This window comes from Petromyzon marinus, chromosome 30 (genome assembly GCF_048934315.1).
Source record: "Petromyzon marinus isolate PM22_M1 ecotype Great Lakes invasive population chromosome 30, UKy_Petmar_22M1.pri1.0, whole genome shotgun sequence".
NCBI lineage: Eukaryota > Metazoa > Chordata > Hyperoartia > Petromyzontiformes > Petromyzontidae > Petromyzon > Petromyzon marinus.
In genome coordinates, this window is record NC_133696.1 from 1,473,631 (window position 1) to 1,493,112 (window position 19,482).

The following is a 19,482-nucleotide window of genomic DNA, read 5'->3' on the forward strand; positions in this document are numbered from 1 at the left end:
CCGCGTGAAAGATGCTCCCCGTGAATCCGACACACCCTTCCCGTTCCCTTTCAAATCTCCGACCCGCACCTTCCCAAACGACGTCACGACGCCCAGGGCGGACGGCACGCTTTGATGACGCCCCCGGCGGCGGCAAACCAACAGGGCAGGGGCGAGACCGTGACCCGGCGAACCCCTTTCCGATCTGCCCGGCTTCACCGCGAGGCGCCGTCGGCGTCACTCGATGCGGCGGAGGAGCGATTCGCTCGCGAGCGGGCGGGCGGGAGCGGCTCGAGAGCGTGCGATGAAAGAAGGCGCGACTCGGGAACGACCGCGTAGCCGCAGCCACGGGGGCAAACCACCCTTGCCTTACGCCCTTGCCTTCTCACCGACCAACACGCGCCGAGCCGGCGGGCGCCTCGGCGCGCCTTCGACGAGACCGCTCGGCACGGACCGCGCGAGCCGCTGCCTCGGTGCTTCGACCCGACCGTCAAAAACCAAATCCCACCGCTCCTGGCTCACATCACACGGAAGAGGGGGTTGGGGGGTGACTGACCGACGCCGCCTCCTGCGATTATCAACAATGTCGGCTAGGGAACGCGGAGTGAGTCGGCTATCAAAGGGGGGGTGGATAGATGTATTGTTACCCTCTACTCCGAGGGCTCAGTCCTATTCTCCGTCGTTAGAAGGCAACGGCGGCCGCCCCGTCCCTTCCGGCAGCAGCCGCGCTGGGTCCCGGCGGAATGTGCACCACCACGGCAGGACGCTGTTTGCATTTGAAAGCCGCCCGCCGCGGATCGCCCTTTCATTGCATCGCGACGGTGACCGTGATCGTCGTCAGGGTACTCAGCGATGCCCGCGTACCACCAGACTAGACAGAATGCACCCGAACTCGCCTCATCTCCGAGGCTGAGCGGGTTTGGAGCCTGCACGTCGCGCTCGGATGGGCAACCGCCATGCACAGCGGGCGTACGGGCTGCGGGGTTAGCAGAGGATGGTGTCGTTGTGCTCTACTGTGTGTGCTCCCTGCCTTAAACTACTCGCGCGGATCAGCATGGCGAAGTGCCGTCAAGTGAGGAGGTTCTCACCGACACAGAGAGTTGTCGACGCGTATACTGTAGCCCGTGGCAAGGCTCACTTTCTGAAAGGTTCTGTTTTGGGATGCTTGTTTATTTATGTTAATTTGTATGAGACGTAACATCTGGAGACTTGGGAGGCGGGATTATTGGATCTTAGGCACGAGGCGTAAACCTGCTGGGCAACGAGGTGTCCGTCGGAGGAAGTACAGTGAAGAGATTGTTGACCTCGCAAAGTGAAACGTGGCCATTACCTCCTCCTGTGACCCAACATCATTGGCAGCGTCCTCTTGAGACTCATCGGGGACTTTTTATGGAGAAATAAATAATTGAATGGCATAAGCTTTTGTCCCCAATTAAGATATATGATGACACCCCCCCCCCCAACATTAATCTCACTGCACACTGCACTTGAGAACCCCGGCTTAATCATTTGTTGTTTCCCATATTTAGGACGAAAGGTGTCAGCATTGCTGGTTCGGTGCTCTGACTCGGCACCACGGTGGCAAAGAGATGTTAACCACCTCGCCTGGTATGCAGGAGGTCGTGGGTTCGATCCCGACCCTGACTATGCCTGCTACTGCTGTATATTTGGAGTCTGCCTGTCTCTCTTGCCGTGGCCGCGTGGATCTTTCTCCGGTTGCTCCGGTTTTTTCCCCCTCCGCATTTAGAATCAAAATCACGCGTTATAGAGGATCTGGCTGCTGCTATAAATTTCCAAGCGACAAGCCACTTCTTTGAGCTATCATTTGCGATAGCCGGCTCGCTTATGAAAAAGAGCTACATAGTTCAGTTGGGCCTTACCTGGTAAAATACAAAAAAATTCGATTTTAAGCTTTCGTGACTGCAGGGATTCATCTCCTTGATTCTTTCGGTAAAGTCACGTAGAATGGAAATAAAATAATAAAAATAAAACAATATATTATGTTTTATTTTTTTATAAAATATTATGTTTTATTTTTATTATTTTATTTCCATTCTACGTGACTTTACCTAAAGAACCAAGAAGATACAAAAAATTGTTTAATAGTTTACATGGAATAAGCAGCGCAACTCAGCCACCAGTAAACCAGAATGTAAATGCATTTTAGAACAGGGACCCTGTGGACTTCACAACCCTAACCTCTGTGAACCCGATTTAGGCAGAAAGTGACTCCGCTTTGGCAAATGAGTCTAAAATGAGTTGTCCAGTTTAACGGCGCCGCCACATGTGGCCCACGCTCCTCGCTACCCGATCGATACTTCATCACAGAATTCTCAGTCGTGTGCTGGCAAACAAAGAAACACCGGCGCTGAATCCTTTGACTGATCGGGGTGGAGTTTGGTACGAGACCCAACTGAAAAAAATATACAAACCTCCCAGCATTATGAAACGGCCACGTGACGCGCACGATGCGGGTTACTTCTGCCGTGCTTCATTAAACGCTGTTTAAACCAATTTTTTTTAAAAATACAAATTAATTGCAAACGTTTTCTCAGCAGAAGCAACAAACATATACGGATAGTTAATGAGTCTACTCGAAATAATTTGTCCTAATTCGAGGCAAAGATCCGCTTGGCTCGTGCAACCATCGTGAAGGATGACGCTTCGCACCAACGGTGAGAACACACATTGAAGTTAAATTTAAACATTCCTGCTCGCACGTTCACACAAATAGGGACACTGCACGGCGGCGTTAAAGAAATATTCAGGAGGTTTAGCCGCGTGTAAAATCTGCTGATGGCCTATTAAAAGGGTGCCACGGTGGCGGGATGTGAGCTACTTTGCCTGGTATACAGGATGTCGTGGGTTCAATCCCGGCCCGTGTGAGATGTTAACTACCTCTCCTGGTATACAGGATATCGTGGGTTCAATCCCGGCCCGTGTGAGATGTTAACTACCTCTCCTGGTATACAGGAGGTCGTGGGTTCAATCCCGGACTGTGTGAGATGTGGCGGGATGTGAGCTACTTTGCCTGGTATACAGGAGGTCGTGGGTTCATTCCCGGACCGTGTGAGATGTTAACTACCTCTCTAGGTATACAGGAGGTCGTGGGTTCAATCCCGGCCCATGTGAGATGTTAACTACCTCTCCTGGTATACAGGAGGACGTGGGTTCAATCCTGGACTGTGTGAGATGTGGCAGGATGTGAGCTACTTTGCCTGGTATACAGGAGGACGTGGGTTCAATCCCGGACCGTGTAAGATGTTAACTACCTCTCCTGGTATACAGGAGGACGTGGGTTCAATCCCGACCCTGACGAGTGGATTTTTCTCCAGGTCCTCCGGTTTTTCCCTCCACATTTAGCATCATGCGTTTAGAGCATTTGGCTGCTATGAATTGCCACGTGATGAGCCACTTCTTTGAAATATCATTTGTGATGGCCAGGTCACTTCCGAAAAAGAGCCTATAGAGCTCAGTGTGCCTTACCTGGTAAAATAAAAACGGTAAAAGACAGAGCCAGCGACTTGAACAAGAGGCAAATCCACGAGAGGCCATTCCATTCCTTACGCCCCCCCCACCTCCTACCTCCCGTGCCCTCCAGCACAAAATTGACTGCACTAATCACGCGGCAACACGCTGCACAGACAGCTCCGTGAGGGTTCCCTGGGGAGGATGAACTTCGAGAAAACTGCTGCTGCTGCCACTCGTGCTGTTTCTTTCCCGTACGACTTGCGTCGATATTTATTCGCACGTACAGCCCTTTCACAATCCGCTGCCCCGATTATATAAACAATAAATATCATTATTATTGTCATGCTTGTTTTAGCCAGGAAAGCCTCACTGAACCTCATGACTCTGTTTTAGGAGGACTCCTCCCAAAGAGGTGATGAGCACTAGGGGCGATGAGCGCTAGGGGCGATGAGCGCTAGAGGCGATGATAGGTATTGGCGATGAGCGCTAGCGGCGATGAGCACTAGTGGCGATAAGCACAAGATATAATCCCAATTGTCTAACTCATGGTAAATTTTTCAAACTGTGCCAATTTTAACCGATAGGCGCCTTCAGAGAATGATTTCACAGGACTTTAACGTCCGATTTTAAGCAGACGGTGCGCATAGGAGGAGTATTTTTACGGTTGATACATCAGAAATAACCAGGGCGGTTGCTGGATTCGAACCATGAACATCTACAATGATGAGCGCCTCTGTGGCGAGATGTTAAATGCCTCACCTGATATACAGAAGGTGGTGGGTTCAAACCTGACCCTGACACCTATATATTTGGAGTTTGCATGTCTCTCTCTCTCTCTGCCTGCGGCCTCGTGGACTTTTCTCCGGGTCCTCCGGTTTTCCCTCCACATATACAATAAATATCACGTGTTTACAGAATTTGGCTGCTATAAATTTCCACGCGATGACAAACCACTTCGTTGAGTTATCATTTGTGATGGCCAGGTCGCTTCTGAAAAAGAGCGACATAGCTGCTCAGTGGCGCCTTACCTGGCAAAATAAAAAATAGATTCCAGTTTTTTTAAATAGAACGCGCCGCAGCTGGGCCATGCCAGGGCCCATGAGAGCCGTAAGCGCACACGAGCACATGAGCAACGCGAGCAACACGAGCAACACGAGCAACGCTGCCCCACCGCTCGTACTCTTGGTACGAACCACGGCCCATCACAAGCCTGCCAGCAGGCCATCCGTACTCAACGCCGTCGTAACCTCATGCCGGATGGTGGGCAGCCTTCACACCGCTCCACTCCTCTAAGCGAGAAATCACGACGAATGTCGCCAACGCGGCGACCGAACAGCGATCGTCCATCTCCCCGTCTCCAAAGCAACAACAACAACACACACACACACACACCTTATGCCACATTGATGAAACAATTAAAAATATGAACCCAACTGTTAATTATGACAAATGTAAATGGCTTTGTCCTATCAGCTTTCAACACTTTTAGATTAAACTTCGCCAAGCGATAGAAACGCCGTCCCATGACTCGCACGAAATGAAACGTGTTTGAGAATTCTCTCGGTTCTTGGTATAACGGCTACCCCTGCTAAAGACAACACTGTGCCCCCCCCCACCATGGCACCCAGATTCATCTTTATTTAAAAAACGAAAATACGATTCTGGACTATCAGAACCACGGTAAGAAAGTTTACACGTCTATTAAACTCCACGAGATCAGCCCGGTGAAACGTGTGTATACATTTTTTTGACAGAGGTCAAAAGGTCACAGGTTGTGCATAGGTCATTGTGGGTACAATGGGTTACTGGTTACCTTCCGCTCAGAAAGAACCCTCACTTGAGTCTGCGAGACAAAGAATATTCAAGTGCTATAACTGTCTGTCTGATTCACAGAGAGACAAGAGCATGTGCTCGTAAATGTGTATCTGCACCCGTAGGGTTAGACGAGAGAGCCCAGTAAGAACCGCACAAAAACAAGGAGACAACCATGAATTCAGCGTGGCTCATGGGTCAGGCACCAACCTGCCGCAGCGCCTCCTAAAAGCCAAACCTCAATACCCTGCCAAGAGAGGTGTCTCACGCAAGCTCCATCTCTGCATGACCCATCAACCCCTCCTGCGATGAGTGCCGTCGCACTGCAGATGCTGCCACCCCGCTACCGATTGCGCAGAGGCAGTGAAACATTCCAGCGGGCGGTTACGAACAACTAACTATAAAACAACCCCCACGCTGTTGACAAGTACCTGGCGGTCCCCGGTAACGTTCGCGGCGTGGGAGTGTGCGGGGAGCGTGCAGAAAGACAAGAGTGTGATTACACGTGATGAGACAAGGGCGGAGGAGTGGGGCGGTGATAAGAGGTTTAATAGCGCAGACTCTCAGCGCGCGCCGCTACCCTCTCACCGCGCCGCCCCGACGCGCCCGCCGTGTCTAGACCGGCGCTCGGCGGCACATCTGCCTGCGACGCTGTCAAGCGCCGGTGTCTTTGAGCAAGCTACCATGCTAACGTGACGGCGGAGCTCCGGCGGCGAGGCACACACTGAGCCTGAGCGCAAGCTGGAAGCGATAGGCCGGGGCGAGTCCCACACCGCCTGGTTAAATAGATTTTACTCGTTTCTTTTTACGTTCACATCTTCCGTCTGTGAAGGAGCATGCACATATGTACTCTGTTTGGCCAGTGTAAGAACGTCTTATTTGTGATTCATGCAAATTATGTGCTGTTCGTTAAAACTAAACTATTTTCAAATGAAGACTAAACTATTTGATTTTTATATTCTTGGTTCTTTCGGTAAAGTCACGTAGAAGGGAAACAATAAAATAATAAAAACGTAAAAATAACCGCCACTTGTTTCAAATTTTCTAGCTGTGGTTTTCACACCTGATGATGACTGCTTGTGTTGCAGTCGAAACGTCGTGAGAATTTTATTGTTTTATTATTTTATTGTTTCCCTTCTACGTGACTTTACCGAAAGAACCAAGAATATGAATCCCTGCAGTCACGGAAGCTTTAAATCAAAAATAGTTTGATATTTATTTTACCAGATAAGGCCGACGGAGCTATGTAGCTCTTTTTCAGAAGTGCCCTTGCCACAAATGATAGCTCAGCAAAGTGGCTTATCACGTCGATGTTTATAGTAGCCAAATACTCGAAACGCATGTTTCTCAATGTGGAGGAAAAAACCGGAGGACCCGTGAGAAAAATCCACGCGACCACCACGGGGAGAGAGAGACAAGCAAACTCCAAGTGTCCAGGTGTAAGGGTCAGGATCGAACCCACGACCTCCTGTATACCAGGTGAAGTAGTTACCAGCGCTCCGCCGTGGTGCCCATATAGGATGAGCCAAAACAAATGTACAATCGAGAATAGAACAAACGAAGGATACTACAAACGAGGCGGTAAAAACGGGCCGAAAAAAATCATCGATTCTTGAATTAAAAACTGCGGGAGTCAGAACCACAGCAATCCACTGTCATGCTTAAGCGGCCATTGGCAGGCCACACGTATATGCACAAAACGACTGTATGTTGAACTTCTTTCGCACCGTACGTAGCCAACTGTTGCTAATCCACAAAGCGGTATTTATGTTATCGACCCCAAAGTGACAGTATGCCGAGTTGGCCGAAAGGACGGGACCCGAACTCTGAACCTTCCCAATCAAGCGCTGGCAACGCCGCTGCCGCTCGGGCCGGCTGGGACTGTGCGCCAATTAACGCCAACGGCGTCGTCGTTTGTACGCTCGCATCATTTAAATGGGACCGGATCTCCAGAGGGCGCAAATATAAAAATATATATATACACACACGGAGGGACGATTCGCAACGTGCCCAGGCCGCGGAATGAGCGCAATGCCTTTGGGGGTCTCCGTTATTTTCCCCGCGTGAAATTGAACTTCAGACGCCAACTCAGGAGACCTCCATAAATGCCGTGCCACGGAAACACGGGCAACACATAAAACACACAGAAATCAATCCTCTACAAATTAATTTCACAATTGCCCGTGAAAAATTTATATGCGGTGCTTGATTATTGCTTGAATAACGAATATTAATAATCATAAAGCTCCGGTCGTTATTTCCTACTTGCCGGCATTAATGGTCTTTTTACAGTAAATAAATGTTCCAGGCAGAAAAAAATCACACGAATATCCATTGCGTCTCTGCTCTATATTATATGTATCGTAGATTGAGATAATAAATGTTGAGTATTGTAATATATGGTATTACACCTATTCAGTACAATGCACGCAATAAGCCAATGTAATTAAAGCGCTTGTACACGATGTAGCGCTGAACGCGTCTGGGCGGAGGGTGCGGCATGCAGGGCGAGTATGGCGAACGTGACCCCAGGGCTCTCTCGCCTCACCCTCGACGATCACTCGCTCCCTGGACGATGACGCATGAGGTGGACAACAATGTCGCAGACAATGTAAATGTCGTAGTTGGTTTACTCTACCAACACACCGGCGTGCTGTACTCGTAACGAATTGGCACGTTCTGTTTACGTGACAAACCTTACTGGTTGGCTGTGTCGGGTGGCGGCGGGTTTAACGACACATTTATATATTTACGCGATCTAACCCAGAAAAAACCTCCATTATGGATATCACAGAAGCTGCTCGATGCTGCAAGGACCGGCCAACTGGCTAGCGTGGAGATGTAAAACAAACCGATTAAGCGAAACGACGTTCAATTCCCCTCTCGACTGAGCAGGGCGATCCTTAGACAAACATCTTTCAATCAAAACCCACAGAGCTGTGTGATACATGGTGCTTTATTGATTAGGTCACGTGCGATGGGGTCAAGCGTGGGGAACCCCACCTCTTCCAAGAAGTCTGGCTAGCGTGGAAACATCAGGCAAAATAAATGTTGCATTGGGGGTGGAGACACTTCAGCGAGCGGTGGAGTCAGCGAGACATTGCAGGGCCGCACCCTCACTCTGCGTACATGCACACAACGCAGCCAAAATGACGGCGCGTGTTCGAGCAGGTGGGAAAGCTAATGAGATGAAACAAGATGAGTGTTGCTCGACAGCTCCCTCGTCCCCTCTCCCCCACCCCCCCCCCCCTGCGTGACCCAGCTTCCCCGACAGTCCCCGGGGTCGCGTGCCGGGAGACCACGTGGCCCCGGGAAGGCTCGTTAGCTCGCCGTCACCTCCCCGTAGCACGCTGGGTACGGCGGGAGGCCCTGCGGCTGAGATGCCGCATGCAGATGCAACGTGCAGCTAATTAAATACTGATATCACGTGTCCAGGAGAGCCCTGTTTATCTGAGTACGCGTGCTGTGGTGGACGTGTGTGTGTGCATGTGGGGAGCACCTTGGCCTCAAGGTGCACATGGCCTGGCACAAGCGTCGTGGTGACGTCACCGCCACTTAGTGGCGAATGGCGGTTGTTGCTGTTGATGTGGGGAGCGGTAGTGTAGCGTGAGTGTAGCGGTTAGCGCGCTGTGCAACGAACCCGGTGAGCCAAGTTCGATTCCCGCTCACGGCCAACACCAGTGACAATTATTTGAGCCTCCCCTAGGTCGACTCAAATGAGTACCTGGTGCGGTGTGTAAACATCACCATTTGAGAGAGACAAAGGGGGCCGGGCGTGGTGCTGGCCATCCACCCCCTTGTGCGCCGTGCTTGCCTCAGCAGTCTGTTACAGGCTACACGGGGGGTCTTTGTCTTCGTGGGGGAGCGGCGGCGCAGCGGTGAGCGCGCACCCAGACTCGCCCAGCTCCGCTCAGCCGAACGCGACCACCTCGTGAAGACCTCGCCAGGTTCTCGTCACACGGCCAGGTGCTCGTGAGCGGCGTGTCTCCCGACGGTCAATAAAGACAAGAGTGGGGGCCCCCTTTGTGAGGTCGCCTCGTTTTAGCGGCTGCGGCCTTTGTCAGGGTTGCGTGCGACGATCCGGTGGCTCACGGTGACTGGCGGGTCGCTGTTGTCAGGCCATGAGACCAATTATGAGTAGGACTTGGTAACTAAGTTACAGAGGAATTTATCGATTGTGGTTCCTTATTCTCTCGCTGGGACATGGAGCGCAATTCTTTGAAAGCGTATTCCCTAATCAATTGTACCAATGAATAATACATTAATAAACATCTACATTCTAGATTTGAAGTTTTCGTGACCGCAGCGATCCATACTCTTTGGTTCTTTCGGTAAAGTCACGTAGGTATGACATTTATTTTATTTTATACCTACGTGACTTTACCGACAGAACCAAAGAGTAAACATCAACATTCATCATAAAACTGTGCAGCAGAGGAACACCTCAACACGCGTGCATTTCTTGCTTTATTAAATCACGGTAAACATTCGATAATTCGCACAGCTTTATCAATCCAATGCTGGATGCAGGCCATCATCAGTCCACGGTGGTTGTTTGTCCATACTTCTCCACACTGTTCCGTGCGGGCTGGTGACGGTAAATAGGTGGCCAGGGCGCGTTCAGATACCACTCACCTCACTCATGTCCGCTACTGGCCAGGAATCGAACCCGGGTCACTGGGTTCAACAGCACAGCGCAGCGCACAAACCACAACGCCACCATTCCGTACGCATCGGAGTCGCAATTATAACTCTGCACACGGCGCACCTGGGCATCTCACTTCAGAAGGTTGGGAAAACTCTTAAGGAGGCGTTCGTCGGCGGTTGCGTGCGGATACGGAACCTAAGGAGATGCATAATTGATGACTCATCTGTCAGCCCACGCCTTCACCCTGGGAGCGAACCCCGGGTCTCCACAGCAGACGCTGACTCGGCGGTAGCGCGCGGGGTGGAAGACGCGTGCACTGCACGTACACAAGCACAGCTGTTTCAAACTCTCTCTGTGTGCCCCGTCTCTCTGTCCGTGTGTCCCATCTCTCTCTCTCGGTCGCGTGGGGTTAAGACGATGGCGAAAGCCCCGCCCGCCCGCGCACCCTGTTGATGAAGGATTTCGGGAGCAGCCCGTTGAAAATCCGCTCGCACTTGATCAACAGTTTGGCGAGAGCAAAAACCCAAATCGCCACGCGGCGCATGAACAGCGGAGAGCCTCCGAGCGTGCCGAGGAGGAGAGGGGTCAGCGCGATTGTTTGCTTGTCGAGCAAACCGGCGGCTGTCCCTCGCCCCGATATATCACATAGCCTCGCGCGGGAAAAAAAAACTAAAGCCGTTCATTCATCGAGAGTGAAAGATGTGTGGTTTAAGGTACCGTGGCAATGAATTACCGCGGCGAGCAAGCGAAGTTGGCCGGCGAGTGGAAAACGAAAGCGAAAACGCCACGGCGCAACCGACGCTCAGACGATGGTCGATGGCTTGTTCTGGGACGTTTCCGAAATCAGTTGAAAAACATCTCTCCTGTTGGTTGGTGCTCTGGTTGGTGTGCTCGTCCGACAATCAGGCTACAACAACAATAATTTAATTATTATAATTGAATAATTATTGTTGAAGCCTCTCTGAATCGCAGGGTTATTTTTTCGTGACGTGCCTGTTTGGGCATATTGGGACAATTATATTAATGGACGCTTGGGTTGTGAGAGACATTTGGTGTATTCCTGGGAAAACTCACAAATGAGCGGATTACCAAACTCTGCGCCGATACACATGCAAGAATCCATTACTGTTACGGCACCTCCTGGCCTACCCCAGATCCGAAGCCGACGACACCTGGTATTCTGTTGCAGTCACTCATCCAAGTACGAACCAGGCTCAAACCTGTTTATCTTCTACGGTCTGACGACATCTGGTAACCTTCACGATGATTCCGTTGAGTTTAAATCTCAATAGTGTTCGACTCGGCCCTTCATCTCTCCAGAGTGGATAGAATCAGTGTGACTTTGTTAGCAGAAGTCAATGACTGTCCTGTTGTGAGACTGGCCCATGGCATAGGAATAGATGATTTCCCCCAGCGGCTGGGGTTGCCAATGCAAACGAGCAGAGAGACACCTTCACTTCTTGACTTTTTGAACGCAACAATTGCGCACATTTCCCAAGTCATTATATTATTTCTCCTCATCGTAGTTTCACTAACGAGAACCATTCCAGTCGTGACGTGACTGTACAGGTGTGGAAATGTAACCTTCACGATGCAGCACTCACTGCCCTCTTTAGAAAAACGCCGCTCTTCCCAACACGATACACTTTGTTAAACAAGCAATTTATTGATATGGAAGCTAAATGCACATGATCAATACGTATTTTTTTTTATTTTTTCAACGTCTCCAAACCACCGACAAAAAAAATGGCCGCCTGCTGAAAAATTCATCAATCTGACTTTCGAACGGGAGTTGCAAATTGTTATTAAACGACTCGATCATTATCTGAAAAGCGCAACGTGGCGGTTCACCCCTCTCTCCTGGCTGGCAAACTGCATCTAAGCGCGAGTAATTGTTTTCACGAAACGCAAGGCAGAGCTCCAACGCCACGTCCCTCCACGGAGATAACCCGTGCGTCGCATGAGCATATATTCATCGTGCCGGTGGGCAGCATTGATCCACTCCGACGGGAGGGAGGGGGTGGGGGTGGAGCAGGTATCAACGTAAGGACCCAGGGCCACACCTTCACTGATCGCTTTCCAAATCAATGCCGTCCTTACACGGCGATCGCAGGGGACGCTCGGACCCCGTGCCTGGCACACGTGATGACACTGCGGTTGACATTTTTTATGCAGACGGACTCGGGCGCAGATGTTATTATAATTGCGTGGATCAATTGACCTGCGTGATTATAGGTTCGCCAATCACACCCCTACTGGGGTGTGAGAAATGGGCTGGCGGAAAATGTCTGGCCCGGACATTGATCCTCGCCGCGGGCTACGGAATGTTGCCCACGCAAGCAGAAAAGTGCTGGCAATTGCTTCGGGATGATTTTTGAGTTCACAGAAGGCGAGGCAAAATGTGCTGAAATTTATTTTTGGAAACGCTTCAGATTTTTCCCCCCCCCCCGCCCCCCTCTCTTACATTTGTACGGAACCCAGTACATATGTTACGTGACATGTTGTCACACTTTTTAAGAGACTTCCTGCGCACGGAGGGTAAAATACGTTCCCCGATGTTCGTTGAGTGTAAATGGGGGGGGGGGGCAGGGCGCGGGTGTGACACAGGCGTGCATGATGCAAGAGCACAGGGCACGGTGCCCCTTGACAGAAAGACAAAACGTCAGGAGGCCAACGCTTCCTTTTCTTTCCCATTCAGTGACGCGAATGCGGTCGCTGGTATCACCGTTTGAGCGAGCATTCGTGCTGTGTGCTCCACCACAAGAGGGATTATTAACGACACAGCCTCTCTCGAGAATATTTGGTCTACTCTTCCACGCTGGGTAGACGTGCTAGGAAGAGGCGGGAGTGGACCCATCACTGTGTTCCACCACACGTGACTCACTGTGGTGGTACCAATTACAGCGCCAGGTGGACCACAGAAGTCATCGGGGGATTTAAGAAACGCTGCACCATGGTAACGACTTCCACGTTGGGGATGTCGCACCAGGGTCCCTCTGGATTGCAAGTGTCGTGTGTTCTCCTGAACAAAACAGTGGCAACCACGTGTGCCAAGGCCTACTTTTAGTTGAGTATTGTGCTTCGGGTTTTTTATGTTGTTTTTCATACTCTGATACTGTCACACAATTCATTCACAGTTATACAAACCCCCCCGGCATTTATACAGCATTCATACGGAATGTAAATTAACAATTCATCCAAAAGATTATGGAAGCTTTGGCATAAAGCCAAAGCAGAAAATTGCTACAGATACTGCAATTCCTTTGTGGGGGTACGAGGAAATTTAAATAGCCAAATGTTGTTCAAATCTAACCGTGAGAAAAAACACACAAAACGTCCTCCAAATTAACACTTTCCCAGGGAATGTTACTTCCTCAGCTGGTTAAATGTCATTAAAGGACAATCGAGCTCATGCAAGTTTGGAATTTGTAATAGCTTATGGATTAAATCACAGCAATGAGACCTCTTTCAAATACCACGTATTTATCGGCTTAATAAAGCCAAACGAAAAGGGCCCCCACACATACACAACGATGCTTAATAGGTCAGTGTCGGCACGGCTCGAGGAGATAATTGAGCAGGGTTGACCTTTCTCAATGAAGTCTCTCGTCTTGCTAATAAATAGCCGTGGTACTGGTAGCGGGGACATCCCCGACGGGAGTGCAAGTAGCCAATGGCGTGCGGGCTGGTTCGCGGATAAAGAAGTTGAAGAAGCCACCGGCCAATGGAGTCGCTGTGGAATGGTTCGGGGCGAGCATAGCAATACGCCAGGCCTCTTGGAGAATATATTGTCTAACTTGTTTCCCCCACTTTCGCAAGGTGAGTATCTACCGGCGACAATGACCCTCGGAACTGAGTTAATGTGTGCTGTCACTTATAATGACCCGATATATAATCAGGTAATGTATTGTCCTCTTTTACCCAATGTTTGACATTAGTTGCCAAAGTCGCCCAATAACATTTTGCTGCGTGCCGATGACGATTTGACAAGCTCTTATATCTTTATAAATCGTCTCGCTGCCAGAGACGTCCGGTTTGTACTGTGCACCAAAAACCACGATTCAGCCTCTCCCGCCGAGATGCAATGAATTTCCGTGACACTGTGGAGTGTTTTTTAATCAAAATGAAAATGGATTTATATTTTGTTGTACTTCCTCATTTGTCTGACACCTCAGTGGACTTATCCTGGGAGATTGGGGGCCGTCCATAAATGACGTCACGCACCTCGGGGGGGGGGGGGGGTTAGACATTTGTGACGATGTGTGACGGGGGGGGTGGTGAGAAATGTGACGTCACATCAAAATGCGCAACTTTAAATAAATATAGACGACACGTTCTACTTAATTAAATAGACTTTTTAATAAATGTTTTCTCCTACAACATCAGAGTGCAGCGCCACATTAAATACGCACTACAATGACAATAGTTTAAAGCGATTTGAAGCATGTTTTATTTTTTTTGGGGGGGGGGGGGCAGAGCTTTGTGACGTCATATTTGAGGGTGGGGTCTGACTTTTTGTGACGCCGTGTGACGAGAGGGGGCGGGGGGTCAAAAATCGCGTGACGTCATTTATGGACGGCCCCTTGGGGATGGTTTAGTTTTATTCGTATGTTTTCGGGTGATTAGTTTACCTTAATTGTACTTTGCACTGTGATCGTGATGTTTGTTGCCGTGACTGTCTTACCCGCCCCTACTGGACATCTGTGGACAAGAGCTTTATAGCTCATCGGATTCCTCCAGCAGTGTAAATACATATTGTGATTCTGTCTATCCAGTCATGTCACAAGCACAAATGCAACATTTGCATATAACATGCATACGATTTTCACGTATAAAAATTAATGATCACACCTGTGACTTGATGCGCGTATTATTCGCACCAGATTCAATAGCAACTTAAGAATCGACCCCCAGTTGATACTGAATGCACGGTGTGTCATCCAAAATAGTCGAATTCTGCGGTAGGAATAAAGACTGAATTCGGCCCGTTTATATTGTTCAATGTTAGTAATAAAACCACTACTGGACGCTGGCCTGCCCCTGAGCCGATACCCATCCCCCGTGGTCTTGCGATGAAAGTAATCCACCCAGCACCCGCACACACGAGCCGATTTACACACTCACACTTCACGCCTAGACGTCCTCTCCTCAGGTGCCCACTCTGGAATCAGCCTCGACCACCGACCACCGCCATCACCTCTTCTGGCAACGTGTCCTGGCCTCTATTTCACTCGCACGGCTACCCAGCAGTATAAATGGGTACGCTGCGGTCGGTCGATCGGCAGCCCGCGTAAAGTGTGGGTACTCCCACCGCTTCCGAGCCAGTGCGGAAGAGTAGGCCAAAAACACCCCTTTCAGAGGGGCACTCGAGAGCTCCCTCTTTGACCCTTCCACCAGCGGATTACGTAAGCAAAGCAATCGCAGGGCTGTGCCTTTCACACAAGCACACTCTCCACGGATTGGAAATCACGAGCGGCAGTGGTCTCCGAGTTCCGTCTGAAACTCCGCGGTGCGACGAACCCACGGGGAGGGGGTGGGGGGGCCGGCGAGCGAACCGGTTGGCGCCTTCGCAAAGATTAGGCGTCACGACGCTCTCGCGCAATCGGCTAAGCAACGGAGCCTGCCCGATTACGGGGGACCGGGTCAGAGCGCTCAAGCGGAGACGTAACAAACACATTGATTACTGCTTTGCGAGAGCCTCGGGTCAAGCGGCGTGCGCGCTGCGCGACAAGACGCGCGAGGGGGGCACGCACCCCGACGGTTTTTATCCCTTGCATGGCCCTTAACGTGACAACGCGGCGTTCGATAGCGAGTCGGGGTACTTGCGAGGCGGCCACGTGCGCACTCGGGTGAGACGGTGCCCGCCGTGAGGACGAGGCTGCGTTCCGACCCGCGGCCGTGCGGGCTTCTCCCGGGACGATCGGGCCGGGCTAAAGTGCACGGCCCGTCGTACACCGTTGCCGCCGCCCTGCGTCAGACCTTGCCGATGAGCCGAACGTGTGGGAGAGGGCGTCCGAACGTGTGGGAGAGGGCGTCCGACCGGGGAGATGGAGCGACGACGTCGGCTCGCCCGCAGGCGCCAGGTGTATTGTTGTTACTCAGCGGGGCCGTGAGCAACGGTAGCGGTTTGAGGGAGGCCTTCAGCTAGCAGTGGATTGACCGTGGTTGATGACGGTGACGACGACGATGATGATTTTGCTTAGTGGCTTTGTGAAAATTCAAGAGCCACTTAGCAGATACTTTTTGGATTGGGGGAAAGGGGGCATCGGGTAAAAGAGCCCTCGCTTAAAGAAGCCTTGACTCTCGTCGACTCTCGTTGACCGGAGAGAAGGTGAGCTGGTCTCCATTGTCCAAACCCAAAGTGCTTCAGTTGCCATCGTCAGGCGTGTGAATTTTTTTCTGCGGGTCCTCCGCTTTTTCCCTCCACATTTAGAAACGACATGCATTTAGAGTATTTGTCTGCGATACATTTCCACGCGATAAGCCGCTTCGTTGAGCTGTAATTTATGGCCAGGTCAGCGGGCCTTACCTGGTAAAAATAAAATGTTTTTCGTTTTATGATTTCAAAGAGCGTGATCCGAAATACGATACAGTGAATCCTTAGGGATTATGCAACTTGTACGTCAGGCTCATATGTCCTGTGTATCTCGGGAGCTAAGCAGCCGTGAGCCTGGCTCGTGCTTAGATGGGCAGCAGGTGCCATGTATTATGGGGCTACCCTATGGGCAGCAGAGGGCAGTACAGCAAAATCTACTGTTGTACTCTCCAATGCTCCCACGTCAATGCTCCCTTGGACTTAGCCCACAGTGGTCAAACAACCTCAACAGCCTCATTCATGCAACAGTGGACTCATAAAGGGCTGTGCGTGTACACCTCCCATTAGCACGGTTGGCTACGTACGGAGCGAAAGAAGTTCAACATACATACATACATGGTACTTTCTACAACACATTTTTGTAAATCAATGTATGCAGTCTCCTTTACACGGTAATTTATGTTGTTTAAGCACCGATCCATTTAAAATGAACTTCAAACACACTCCTGCCGACTGGAAACCTGCGACTGAAAGCCCACATCACGTTGCAGTATTTCATGCTCGGTAATTTTACTGCATCGCTGTCAAACGGCCTGCGGGGTGACTGATGAGTGAGCGTTGAGCTATAAGCAAACGTTGATACGCCGTTTATTTCCAGCATTTCACAAGTGACAGCCTCCGCTAAAGCTTGGCAGGAAAGTAATTTTACAGCGCCTACACAATTGCGAGCTGCCTTTACGTAACGGAATGCGTGGTTCACTTGCTTCCCTTGAGGAAAGTGCCATTCACACACCTGATGGGGAAAAACGAAAGTTCAAACATTCGCGCGGTTGCTTTGAAATTCCCATACGTCCCTTCCGTATTCCCTGTCGTTGGTCACCATTTTGTCACGGTGTCTCGTTGTGCTTCTTTCAGTTGCTTTTGCATTTCAGCCAGAGCTGGGGGATAAGCGAGTATTTTCGTAATCGATTAGCCTACCGATTATCGGTTCGATAATTACTCAACCCAACTGGAATAACAAGCGAAAAGTGGTTGGGGAAAAGAAGTTTCACATCCGTTCCCCACATGTGCCGCTGGACGGGAGGTGACGGGCAGAGATTTGGAGACGTCATCGTCAGCCACATCGCGCTGGGCACGGCTTGAAGGGGGTTTGCCACTTTTGGGAGGCGGGATATTTGGATGGCCGCCATTTTTTTAAAAAGGAGGCCCGAGTTACGAACGACAAAAAGTAGTCGATTGTGATTTGTGTTTGCTGATTGACTGAACAAACTTGTCTAATCGTCCCCACTGTTATCTCAGCCTTGCAGAAGTTTACAACAATCTCCAGAGTCAAAAAAAAAGCGAGCATCGCGTGCATCAGCCAGTCATGTGACAAATGTCCCCATCTTGTGTTGTTTAGAGCGATTACAGCGCGAGACGCTGTCACGTTTGAACGCACACAAATGCACGCGTTTGTGTTTCTGCGTGTGAACGCACGCGTTTGTTTTTCTGCGTTCGTACGAACGCATTTGTGTTTCTGTGTAGGACGTTGCTCCTTTCTATAAATTCTACTGAGCGATGAGCCGAGGTGTTAGCAAGTTTCATACCGAATCATAAACGGTTTGGAAACATTTTCTCGGGGATCAGTAAGTTAGTAACATTTTAGGAAATGGGATGGACCACTGTGTGATGCTCTGATAGCTGTAAAAATCTCCTGCCTTGTGAAAAGTTAGAACTATCAGCCAAATGAGGCGACAAATTGCCATGTATTGACTGAATTTCAAAACAAAAAGTGTTTTTTTTAATCAAGAGATTTCTGTGAGGCTTCTGGTGATCGTAAACTTGTCTCCCGCCTGTTCTCAGGTGGCGCCGCGTGTTGTCTGCTTCCTTGAGGAACGGAACTGAATTCTTCAGGAATTAATCATCGTTATGATTTACATTTGTAAGGCGCATTTCATCCGTAGATCCCAATGCGCCGTGTATGGAAAGCAGGAAATAAACAAAACCTGCAGGATGAACGGCCAGGACTAGAGGCTAAAGGTCAGTTTAAAGAGGCGAGTTTTCAAGACGGACTTAAACATATCTAACGACTCTGATTGTCTTATCAGCAAAGATAGAGCGTTCCAAAGAATTTCAAGCTGCGCCGGAAAAAGCCCGATCACCCCAGGAACAGAGCCTTGACCTCGGAATACTCAGAAGAAGGCGATCCAAAGATATCCGGGGCCTCGTTGGTGTATAATGGTGGATGGGTTCCGGTTAACATTGCGGGGCCAAAGCGACCGAGTGATTGAAGAAGCTCCCAGAACGTGGGGCGAAACGTTGGCCGCTGTGGCCGAACAGCGCGCGGCACTTACAAACGTGTAAACACGTTGAGGAGCAGAGCCGCGAAGACCTGCGCAGGATGCCAATCGTGGGAATCGCTGACAGAACACTCGTGGGTTGTTCCACATTAGCCTAAAAGCTGTGCAAACACAATGAGATAGACCGTAATGCCAGGAAATGAGCAGCTCGATGGCCGATGGATCAGACGCAGGCTGTAAGTTAATCAATCTGCTCCGTTCCACTCTGAGATAACAAGCATTTTAGACCTTGCCACTGATATGGAAACACGGGCCATCTGTGGCTTGCAGCCGGGCTGACCGTGCTGTTGCAACTAATTGGGGGCATTTCACGACATGAAACATTTTTGGATCCTGTATTAACGTCGTGTGCAGAAAAGTTCCGCCAATATAATTTACTGGGAGGACTGCAGACTGGCTCTGTTGGTTCACCTATATTATACAACTGAAAATTATTACACGCAAGGCACTTCAGATCACTCGTGACAACAGTTGACACCTTCATTTCCTTTCCCTTTGCTATATTAAAATGTTCCTTTACGTGGCACACGAAGAGATGTTGACATTCCCAGCGAACGGTGCACGGCCTTGTGTCAGAAAGTGGTCGCCAGAAGATTACGTCACAGGACCACTTCAGAAGTCACCACTTAGGCCTCTTTATCCGCACCCCGGAGCACAGCTTTTATATTCCCTGCAAAGAGTGGTCGTTGGAGGTTCTT

At 50.1% G+C, this 19,482-nt stretch overlaps 1 protein-coding gene across 17 annotated transcripts in view; it reads right to left on the reverse strand.

Annotated features, from left to right (window-relative positions):
- The window catches only part of LOC116947431 (calcium-dependent secretion activator 1), a 428,622-nt gene that overhangs the window by 289,073 nt on the left and 120,067 nt on the right, over positions 1–19,482 (reverse strand). The window lies entirely within an intron of this gene.